The following is a 12,729-nucleotide window of genomic DNA, read 5'->3' as shown; positions in this document are numbered from 1 at the left end:
TGCCAAAAGTTTATGGCCTGATGGCATAATACCCAAATCTTAAAAATAAAGGTTTCGAGTTCGACCCACTCTCCCAATATATCTCTTAAAAAAAAAAAATCTTATTGCTTGAACCAATCCGAAGAATTATTTATTTATATAAAAATAATGATATATATATATATATTTATATAAATCCCACCATGAAAAATATATAAAAGATCATTATTTTTGGGAAATCAACTTTTTAAAAAATAAAAAATAAAACTTGCCTAAATTTTATTGATTTGGGACATGTCCGTATCCTTCCTCTTTATATAATTATAATTACTTAAATTTATTAAAAATTGATGTAAAAGTCAAATATGACGAATTGGCGCTGCATAAGGAATATACTCTTAAACACCTTTTTGATCCTCTCTTCGCGCAACACTTCACCAGACAAAACGCACCGCCACTATTTCCACGTGGCTATTAAATTAATTATTTTGGTATCCGTCTAAGGTTTTGTCTTCAAAGTCGATATCATAATTTTTAATTATTTTACAAATTAAGATTAATTTATCAGATAAAGTATTTTATGCAATCTCTATTTGCCTACGTAAGCAATCTGATTTATTTATTTACTTATTTTCTAATATTAGAGGTCGTTCTGCGTAAGCGTTACGCCTGTCAATGGTGTATTTTGTCTGTTAAATATGTTGGATTACACAGACAACCTTTCCAATAATAAAGACAAGTTAGGGTTTGGGTAGAATAAAATCTACTCCCTTAAAAATATTATTAAATCATATATTTTTATCCTATGATCATAACATATCATATAATTAAATTTTTAAGTCAATTTCAATATTAATTAAAATGATATTTCATCATTTGATAAATATTCGTTTCTTGATAATTTATTTGTATATATATTATAAAAATATCATATAATTTCTTTCATTGTTTTTTTTTAAACCTTTAGAAATGTTTTTTCGGAAAAAAATATTTTGTTTTTGAAAAATTGAAAATGAATGTTAGAAAATAATTTTTAATAAGTTTCTTTTTGAAAAATAATTATATTTTATTCTTTATATAGAAAAATTATTAAATGAACTCGATATTTTGTTTTAGAGGGTTTTAGAGGAGAATTTTAATTTGTCCCTTGTACAGGAAAAGGGGAAATATTGCCCTTTTTTTTTTTGCTAGAAATGATATTTACAGTTATATAATATATAAGTGCTACATAATCTTTTTAAAAAAAGTAAATAAATATAGAATATATATGAAAAAAATTAATTTTTAATTATAAACTCTATTCTTTTTTTAAAATAAATACATAACACTTACGCACTTTATGATTATACATAACATTGTTATTATTATGTTTTAAAAGAGTTCGCGGGTGATTACAAGTTGAGCAGTAACAACGCTAAGCATTTTTATTTTTTACAATAATAACAACGCTTGGAAGGGGCGAGGAAGCAGCTTGCTGTATTAATCCAAACAACTGAATGATTAGTTGAAGTTAGAAGCTGCGTAATTAATAAAACAACAGTACTGCAACCCTTTAAATTGACACGTTTAATTGGAGATTTCTATTTTTGCTCCCTCAATGTTCTCGTTCAAGGGAGACTGGAAAGCAACAGGATAAATAGAGATGAAAAACTAGAGGTTCGACGTAACCCGAAGAATGCTAGTTGTGAAGCAACTCAACAATAGATATGTGAATTTGAATGTTAAGATAATTGAGAGAGAGAGAGAGAGAGAAGCACCCACTTGTATTATCTATCTATTTTTAATCCAAATGAGACCCAAAGACACGAATTGCCTGACTGGCAAGTCTATTATATGAAAAAACATTTATACAATTTTAGAATGTTTAAAATAATTTTGCGTAACTCTTTTAGAAAAAGTATGAAAAATTTAGGATTGATCACTGTAATGTATTATGGCAATTAATTTATTTCTCATTGTTATATGTGATCTGACCCTTCTCTTTATGACATTGAATGGATTAAATACTCAGAAGATTCTGGAGCTGTGAAGTTTAAGAGTCTGAGTTGGTGATCACGTGACCAGCACGTGACTCGTAAGCAGCATCAAGTGAAGTTAAACTTCAGCCGCAGGATCTGTACACGTGGAGCCATCTGTGTTACCCTATATATGTATCGCTATGGGTTTTCTGAAAACCTAATCTCTTCATTTGTGTTTACTTCAGTCGATTGAGAGAGAGAGTCTTAGAGAGAGATCTGAGAGGGAGAAACTAGGGTTTCACTGTTGTGAAGGAAATCTTTATGATTTTACAGTGAGATGAGAGATTTGTAAATCTTTGAGTGGTTTCTGAGGCTTCTCTGTGAAGGACACTGATTATCAATAAAGATCTGAGGCCATTCCTGCCGTCGACGTAGACCATTAGGGTCGAACCACGTAAATCAGTTGTGTTGTTCTTTTCTTGCCTATTTTTTGCTTATTTCTATTAATCTTTTGATTATTGATGTTGCTACGTTTAATTTCTTGTTAATATTGTTTTGTTATAATTTGTAGATAATCTGAATCTATCTGTCAGGTTGAATATCTTGTTAGACTGAATCTGTTGCTAGTCTGAATCTATATATAATCTGATTCTGCTGTTAGATCTAATCTGTTGATTAGTTTGAATCTGTTTGGTTCTTGTTCGTGAATATATTCTTATTAAATCTTGCTTAATATCTTTATTTTGAATTCTGCTTATTAGAACAGAATAAAGACTCTTATTCTAACAATCACGATAGAAAAATTAATATTTTCATGATAGACTACTTGTTTTAAAAGAAGTTCGTGAAGCCTAGCTTGGATACAAGAAATGTTTCATTTCATTATATCATTATCAATTTTTCAAATTTTCACATAAAATGTGATAAACAATTCAACTTTTTAAATTTTAAAGCAATAATAATATTAAAAAATTAATATTCTAATAATATTTTATTCAATTTTCAACTTTCATCTCAACTCATTATTCAAAGAGAACCTTAGAGCATTGTTAATGAATTATGTACATGTAAAGGACACTTTTGATGAATATAAGATAAATTTAAATTTTGGTTATTCTATTTATATAAGTCTCTACATTAGAATATCTATTTTTTCATTATATAAAAATAAAATAATAAAAGATGAATTTGACTTTAGCTATTCATATCAAATCTCCACGTTCGATTATCCATTTATTTATTATATAGTAATGACTAATTAATAATTTAAAAAATATTTAATTTTTTAAATTATTAATTTATTTTATTTTATCATATTTTACTACCTATTATATGTTAATTAGTAATCATATTCTAATTGGTTAAAAATTTATATTTTTTTAATTTTCATTTAATGCTAATAACCACAAATGTCTAATTAAACCCATCTAAAATTCTATATAAATATCTTAATTACAAATCAAAATTCTATATTTCCCATCCAACTATTTTTTTTTTTGTCTATATTTTATTCTACCCAACAACTATCAAAAGGAGAGAGGGAGAGTTACGAATAACTAATAAAATAAAGATTTGCTCTTTAAACAGTAAATATCAAATTTGATTTTATTTTTAGAAATACTGTAGCTAAAAGCCAAAAAATTTGATAATGCGTAATCTATTGTAGGTGGCTTCTATGTCTAGTAGTTAAAAAGTGAGCTTATTTTTAAATATGCATTAGCCGTTAAGGATGCTCTTATATATATATCTTCTATATATAAAAAATGTGTATGAAACGGAAAATCTTGTTTTAACGGTTTTTCTTGTTTTTCCGTTAAAGTTAACACCGTTTGTTTTAATGGTTTGACATATAAAATGAAGACATAAATGTTGAGAGAGATAGCATTCAATGTTGTTATATGATTTATTAATCTCAATAATTATAATACTTAATAGTTTATATAATAATAAGTAATTAAAGATTAGTTATTATATTTTTCTCTTTCTCCTTAACATATACATGTGTATTAGGTGCATAAGACGTGAATCCCTAAGTATAATATACGTGTATTATATGTTTCATTAATTCAGATTATTGACTATTCCAAATTTAAAAATCTCATATAATATATAATATAAGTGTGTTTAATCAAAGTGTTTTTTTTTTCCCCATGGTAGTAGGACGTAGCTTCCGCTAAGTCATATTCCATAAGTGGGCTTGCTATGATAGGCACGTGACAAAGGCTGTGATCCTTGAGCTAATCAAGAAAGAGTAAATTCAACCAACAATTTCAAAATATATTTTATGATTTATATATATGCTATATATAAAAAATATTATACCACAAATTTTATAAAAAGATTATGTTTTAACTTTATGTTGTCCCTGATCGACTCAACCAACAGCAAAATAAGAATTTCAATGTTGTCTCTATTGATTGTCTACAGGATAACATAAATTGATGAATTATAATACAAACATCAAACGACACATATTTTGAACTACCGTTTGTGTTAGACTTTTATTAAATTTTTCGTATACATCTTTGCTAAAATTATAAATGTTCTAAACATGTATTAGATTATATGATACTTTGAACTAATTTTTTTATTTTCTCCAATATGCCTTAAATTATTAAGTGACATCAATAATTTTTATAAAATATATATTATTTTTTATAAATAATCATTTCATAAAATTAGACAAACGTGCTTTGCACGTTACTCTCATCTAGTATATATAAATATCCTAATAAGATTATATCTAATATTGTTATTATATATATTATAATATTTAATTTTTGAAGTTTTACTATTTATTGATTTCTGTTCTTTTCAATCTTCTTCTTCATATGTCGTTTATAAAGCATGTAGTTTTCCAAAGTACTTAAATAGAGTTTTTTTAAGTTTTCAAACGTATCTTTTGATATGCTAACTCATACGTTTTCAGTTTTCTAAACATTAATAGATTCACGAGGTTATGACTCTTGATATGCACGAGAGTTTCTTTTGGTACCCCATATTATAAACTATTATTATCTCCTCACTAAAATACAAACACAAGGAAAGTAGATCAGAAAAGTCAAAAGTGCTCAATCTAAAATAGAGATCATCAAGATAATTGACCTCGACGTTAATCTATTAAAGGTTTATACAATATGATCATATTAACTTAGATATATTATTTTTGTTGAAGAATTTTAATTCTTCATGCACATTGTATATAGGCGTTAATTTGTAACTAGTTTTTATTGAGGATTTGGAGAAATTGGCCTTTTAAGTTTAATATGATACCGAATCGTATATGGTATCTCAAGTTTGTTAATATATTAATTGATAATGTTAGATATAGTTTTAATTGTGTTTCAGTTCTGAAACATGCATAATTGTAGAAGAAAACCATGAAGTAATTTCTTGAGAATAAGTAGCAGCGAGACTGTCTTAATAGAGAAATGATAATTTCAGTCGTGAGTGTATAAGTGTTATATAATTATTTAAAAAAAAATATATAAATATAAAAATTATATAAAAAATTTATTTTTAATAATAAATCTTATTTATTTTTTTTAAAAGTAACTATTCCTAAATTGTATTAATTGTCCCAAAATAGACCAAACACTTTATATTAATTACTTGGACGCGGTTTGGACTGTTGAAAGTTTGGATTAATATCAGGAGATGCTGTCGGCGAAATTAAAGAAGAAACACGTGTACCGAGGTATCGAGTCTTTGTGAGTTGAAGTTTAGTATTAATTTCATACTGTTTTGAACGTAAACGACCAGGCTGTAGTAAACTTCAGTACTTCTGCAGATATTTATATCTTGGAAAGAATATTTTCTTCTGGAAAGAAATATACTCGAGCGAATTGTTTTTTTTCCTCAGTTTTCTGTTGATGAGACTCCATATCTTGAAAATCAACGTTTAATTCAAGGATTGTGCAGGGCTATATATAGCTAGGCTTACCTTTCTTGTAGCTAGCAGAACTTCCACGAAGTTGCACTCTAAAGTCTCCCATGTGTTTGCACTCGTGGGAATTTAGCAATCAAAATGTAAGGAAAAATATGGGTTACATGATTGTTGGAATGCATATAGATTCAAAACTAGACTATATAGCCTCGTGAGATTGAAGAGATCTCATGATGATGATACTGCATAAATTAGATTGAAAAGTTTTAGTTTGAAGATGAGTGATGGTATTTTTTTTTTAATCAAACTAGCAATAAATTAAAAGAGAGGATGATAAAAGAAGAGAGGGTGGAGGATGTGACAAAAATTACAGTGCATATAGTTGAAAATCAAAAAAGAGTACAAAAAAAGGCAACAAGACCAGTAAATTGGACCCAAACCTTGAAGATCAATGCAATAGCGATTATAAAATTTAATTGGTGGATTTGTTGAATGCAGTTAAGATCCGCATCCGTGAAAGTAGCACTACAATCATATGTTTCGGAATTGTTGACGAAGATCTTCATATTATTTTTCTCTTAAATTCTTGGTTAAGAAAAACTATAACATAATTAGATAGATAGAATCACCAATTTGTATATAAATATATTCGTATATAAATATAATCATAAAGTATATAAATATCGTGTAATTATTTGTATCTAATAGAATCAACCATTCATAATTACTCATATTAATTTATGAGTAACGCTAAATATAATTATAGAATATACAAATATCGTGTAATTATTTTAAAAAAGAGTAAAATTTATTATTTTTTTCTCTATGAGTAAGTCTTTTTTTTTTTATTTTAAATAACTATACGATATTTGCATGTGCATTTCAAAATTATAAATATATTTTCTTAATTTATTATGTACCTGGACGCGGTTTGGACTGTTGAACAATATCATCAACTGTTTTGATTTTTGAACGTAAATGATTTGTAAACTTCTGCTATTCTACAAATATCTTGGAAATTATGGGGAGCCTGACCAATAAATTAAGGTTTTAGTCAAAAAATATCTTCTTCTGTGCAAATTAGGGATACACGGATTGTTAATTTCCCTCAGTTTTCTGGTGATGAGATTCCAATATATATTCAATCCAAGGATTGTGCAGAGCTATACTATAGCTATGCTTATCTATCTAATCTCATGTAGCAGAACTTCCAGGAAGCTTCGCTTTAACGTCTCCCACATGCATTTTCCATTGACAATCCATGTAGCAATCAAAATGTACGTTGGAATCCATGTAGATCCAAAATTAGACTATATAGCCATGTGACAAGAGATTGGATGATGATAATTAATACTCATGCAAAAGGGTTGAAAAATTGAATTCGAAGTTAGTACTGCATGATGATACTGAGCACTGTGCTTAGTTAAATTTTGACTAATTTGAATAAAAGTGATATGCATTAGAGGAGCCAAAACTCTATAGTTTGAGTTTTGAGTTATAGCAATTTCAAAATATTTTTTAAATTTAGTCGGCCACTATTCATCTCTAAAATAATATTCTATTCTAAAAGTATTTCTAAATGTGTTTGTTGAATAATTAGGTTGATAGAAAGAAAATTTGGGAAACAATAATTTTAAGTAAAAATAAATTATTAATATATAAAATGTATTTGTAAAATATTAAAAAAAATTATGATTAAAATATATAATATTATATTATTATTTTAACTTTGGGATGGATAGTTCAATATAGATTAATATCTCCATTGATTTTAGTTTTAGCCAAAACCTCAACTTTTAAACTTGACAATGATCGTACATGCCCAAAATATGGACATACACAGAATTTTACTACATGTGTTTTTGTGTCTGTCTAAGAATTGGTTTGGGAAGCATCTATTAGATAAAAGAAAGGATAGAATATTTTTTTTTAAATATTTAAGAATATAAAAGAATGAATGAAAAAAGATTTAGCTTATTCGGTGAGTTTTCAGGTTACATCCTTTTGTGAATGTAGCACTGCTCAAATTGTAAGTATAGTTTTAAATAGCCATGAATTTAAGGTTACAAGTTTGAGAAATTATACAATTCCTTTCAATGTGTCACGCCCTTTAATCTTACTTGCAAAAAATAAAAAAAAAATAATAATTTTGCAGGTGACACTTGGAAACAAAATGCTAGTAATTAGTTGGTGTAGAGATGCCAGGTGGTGAAATTGGCGAGTCTGCATTTGTAGGAGAAGGATTTTAGGCCCTAATTCACTAAGGATGTGATGAGCTAATGATAAGTGTGAAAAGCTTTAGGCTCAACTTGGGAGAGATAAAGGTTCTCAGCCCTTCATAAAGGACACTAGAAATGAGGCCCAATATAATAGACATAAAGTCTTTGGGTCTAACTTGGATAGAGTAAGGCCTTTGGCCCAACCTTGGAATGGCTTGTCATTTGGACCCAAATTTAGTAGGCATTTGAGACTTTAGATGAGCCCTCAAATCTGGAAATAAGGTCTATTCAATACCTCACACCAACGCCGCATCCAAGGCATACACAAATGGCACAACTAGCCCAACCAACAAGGTCCTTTTATCCTTCTAATTGAAGGCTACATACACCATACTATTGATTTTCCTACAGTCCAAGATGTGCCACACGCCTCTAGGGTTCCCACCCAACCATGATTAAGTTTTTAACTTGAGTTAAGAAGCATTAATCATCTTATACATGATTAATAATATCTAAACCATGATTTTAGCTTAATTTTTCTTTAATTTATTTCCCACACTTATAATCTGAAATTTGTTGATTTTATTATTGATTTGTATTCTTCTTAGACTAATTTGGAAGTTTAGACTTGACCCAACACATGTCAATAGAAGCATGGCCATGTCAGTGTCCAAATCACCACCAATTGGCACCTAGGTGCACCTTCATGTGTATTGTACCAAATCAGCCTCTAGCCCATGTCTTTTTCACCATTTTTTTTCAAGGGCAGCTTCACCATTCACACCTCACCACATCACCTAAGAATTGGGCCTAGCAAGGAGCGAAATGGTTCCAAGAAACAAAAGCGATAAACTCAACTATTCCCCTAGGAAGTCTAGTTGGATTTAAACAAGATACGCTTGGATCTTCAAAGATTTTCTGCATCAAATTGGCCACCTTCCCCACGCCACCACTCATGTCTCTTTACTCACTAGAGAAAGACACTCAATAATGGTAATTAAGGCCAAGAGGATGGGACAAAAGAGGATAAAAAATCTTGATAGCTTTGTAGGAGCCCAAAACCGTAGGCCATGGTTTGATTTCTTTGTGAATTTTTGTTTTATTTTTCTGCACCAATGTAGCCCACTACACTATTGGCTTCTTCTACCTCCTTTCCAAGGTTCAATCATGAAGGTTCAGGTCATTATTCAGCTGACCAAGCCACAACCCAAAGCTAAAAATGCAATCAACACACCACCTTCCACACACACCAATCACATTCACTTCCTTGGAGCCAAAATTGACGCCCCCTTGCCTCTCACCCTCTATTAAGTCCTATAAATACCTTCCTTCATCCCTAACTCCTTCACACTACACTCTCTAGCTTTCCTTTAGTGTTTTTGAGAGCAAAGCATTCAAAGTATGATAAAAGGTGCAAACCGAGTAGCTTGAGTGAGGTCTTGGAGTGAGTTGAGTTTTTAGAGCTCAAGGGCCATGAATTTTGTAAGTAATCTTGCCTTATTTCTTATTGGGTGTTAGATTAGCATGTTAGACTTTGATTTATGGTATGAGAGTGAGGATGTTATTGACTTATAAAAGGTTTTACTCAAGGTGTTGTATATCAGTTCAGATTTGGATTTTTTCTTGAATAAATTGTTTTGGGATAGAATTTTAGCCATGACATGTCTTGATATGATCCTATATGTTTTACTAATATCTTGGGTAATTGATTGGAATTTTAAATTTGAGGAAAACAACATGTCATGATAAAAAATGAGCCAATATCTTGTGTTGATCATCTAAGTATTCGGTTTGCACTTGTATGAGAATGATCTTGGCATATCATGTTCTATTGCCTCAAGGGTGGCCTTATGAACCTTAAGGAGCCAATTATCATCATGTTAGGCATTGAGATTCATGTTTTCTTTAGGCTTTAAAACTTGCATTGATAAAGAGAAGTTAGAAACATCATGCATACACACGGTTTGAACTTTGAAGGTTTTTGGATGATTTAGTGTTGTTCAATGCCTGTGTTGGGATGAACTTGTGTGGCATTATTCAAAGTTGTAAACATGTTCCAAGATCAGTTTTATGGATTTATGCTTAATGGAATTGGATCACACATGTATGCAAAGAAGCCATAGGTTTGAAATCACAAAAGGGTCACCAAATTGCTTGCCATGGGTTGGATGGTTTTGATATGATAGTTGTTTGATTTTTGATATTCTAAGATCATATATGGATTTAGAACGTAGAAAATATGAGTCGTGGACTTTGGTGAATTTTGGGACCAAATTACAAATAGTGAAAGTTTAGGGTCTTAGTGGCAATTTTGAAAAATTGTAGGGCTAGTTTTGTAAATACTGAGTTTTTGAACACTTTGATTATGAACATCTTCCTAGTTATGCAATTCTTAACTTAGAATAACTCTTATTATAGCTGCATTAATATTCTAAGCACCCGGAAAGTTTGTAAGTTAGCTTCTAATTTATTATAGTCTTAGATAATTTATTTATGATTCTTGTATAGATGCTATATTCATATTATAAATGTCATTTTGAGCATGAAATATCATATGATACATCAATGAGAATTTGATTGCTTGCTTACATGACGTGAAATTTTTACCATTTTAGCATATTATATATATAAATGTCATTTTCTTACTACATATGCATATGTCATGAAATATATTTTTCAAGTATAGCATGAAAATAAATTTTGTCACAATCCCCAAGGCTAGTATTGAGAATTATCCTAGTGGAACTCCTCTATCCACTCTAGAGTAACTAAAAATAGAGTAATAATCTCTGAATTGACAAAGAACAGTCAACAGGTTTTAAACGGATTCATTTTAAAGAATATCGGAGTGAAGTCATATATGGCACATAAAGCTGGTGGGTGCATACATTATGATGTTATGTTATGATAAAAGGTTATGACCAATGCATTGGGTTACAATGTCTACAACCAAAGATGTAGTTTCATCATGAGTTGTTCTACGGTTATCGGTAGGTACTCACAGTGCATAATGAAGATTTGTGATGATATCATACGTTATGTTATATTAATGATGGTTAATAACGATGAAATGTTATGTTTTTTTAAATCAATGAAGTATGAAATGTTCTCTTTCAAAATGTCAATTTTTTTTTTTTAAAGAGAAAGTGAAAATTGTTCTCTAGAAGAAAAAGTGCATTAAAGTTTTTTTGAGAAATGTTGAAGAATCTGGATGGAGACAAATATGTTTATTTTTTATTTTTTGCATAGCATGCATATCATGTTTATAATTAATAATGCATATTTTATCTCTATACAAGTTGGTTGTTTAACTAACTAAGATTCAAGTAAATCTCACATTTGTAGACCCATTATCATTCCCCCATCGGAATGGTAGAAATTGTGTAAAGACTAGCATTCGATGAACAACATGAACAGTTGGCTTTAGATGGTTGAGGAGGAGCCTAATTTGAAAATGAGGTTGAACATGATTTTAACTTTCGTAGCAATAACTCTATATGGTATAGAGCGGATGTGAGAGTTAGACTGATTATGTAGATTTTGTTTTATGGAAATTCTATCTCCCACATTATATTAAACTCAAGTGGATCTCTCAAGTAAGAACGTACCTATTCATGGTTTATAAATCATTGGGATGTTTAGTTTATTCTAGCATCAATTATTTTTATTATACTTATTTTCGTTGCGATTATTGTATATTGCTAGTTACATATTAGGATACATTGCATATTAACTATCATGAACGGATGTATATAATCTTGTGTCGCATGTCCCGACACTCCAAGTTTCCGTTCCATCCCAAGCAAAAGTTGATGGCGTTATAATATATATATATATATATATATATATATATATGATGTTGCTGACTTATTCTTCAGTAAAATAAGCTACAACTAACAAAGCCATTTACCAATGGGAACTTCGGGTGGATGAAGCATGCCGTAGATGACATGCCTTTATGCAAAGAATGGGGATTTCAACAACAACAAAAATATTTATTTTTGCCAATAAATAGGGCCCTCCCTATTCCAATTCATCCATAAACACTTGTCATTGTCAACAAACATTCATACCTTTCTTGCCTCTTGGTAATGCTTAACAAACATACTATGCATGATGTTCAAATTTTATAATTCTTTTTAGTATAGAGTAATACTATATACATTTTTAGGATATGCAAGCTTCGTGTACTCATATTAAAAAAATATATAATGGACCATTAAAAAAATAATTTTTTTATGTGAGTCCCATATTTACCTATTTTTTTCAAAAGAAGTACGCGAGACTTGTATATTCTAAAATTGCATATATAATTTCTCTTTATTAAATTAGTTGAGGGTTGAAGAAACTATATTTCATTTTGTTCGTCATCGTTTGATCTTGGCACATGACACGCAATTGATGAGCATCTTGCTTCAACATCATGCTTGATTATGCTACAGGATATATAATCAAGAAGTTCAACAAGGAAAGAAACCTCATGCAAAACAAAAAGAAAAACCCATTTCGTGCTTAATTCTTTTTCCTTCATAAGCAATGAGGTACATTAATATGTGTTTATAAGTTGGCTTATGCTACTTAGCTGGTATTGTTTGTGGGGGTTGGGATTTGGTCCAATCTTGCGGATCAGAACGAAAAAAGTGTAAAAATACAATATTCAAAACTGGAAAAAGAAAACATTCAGATT

This window comes from Carya illinoinensis, chromosome 1 (genome assembly GCF_018687715.1).
Source record: "Carya illinoinensis cultivar Pawnee chromosome 1, C.illinoinensisPawnee_v1, whole genome shotgun sequence".
Lineage (NCBI taxonomy): Eukaryota > Viridiplantae > Streptophyta > Magnoliopsida > Fagales > Juglandaceae > Carya > Carya illinoinensis.
The sequence above is the reverse complement of the archived record's forward strand: the minus strand, read 5'-3'. Positions refer to the sequence as shown.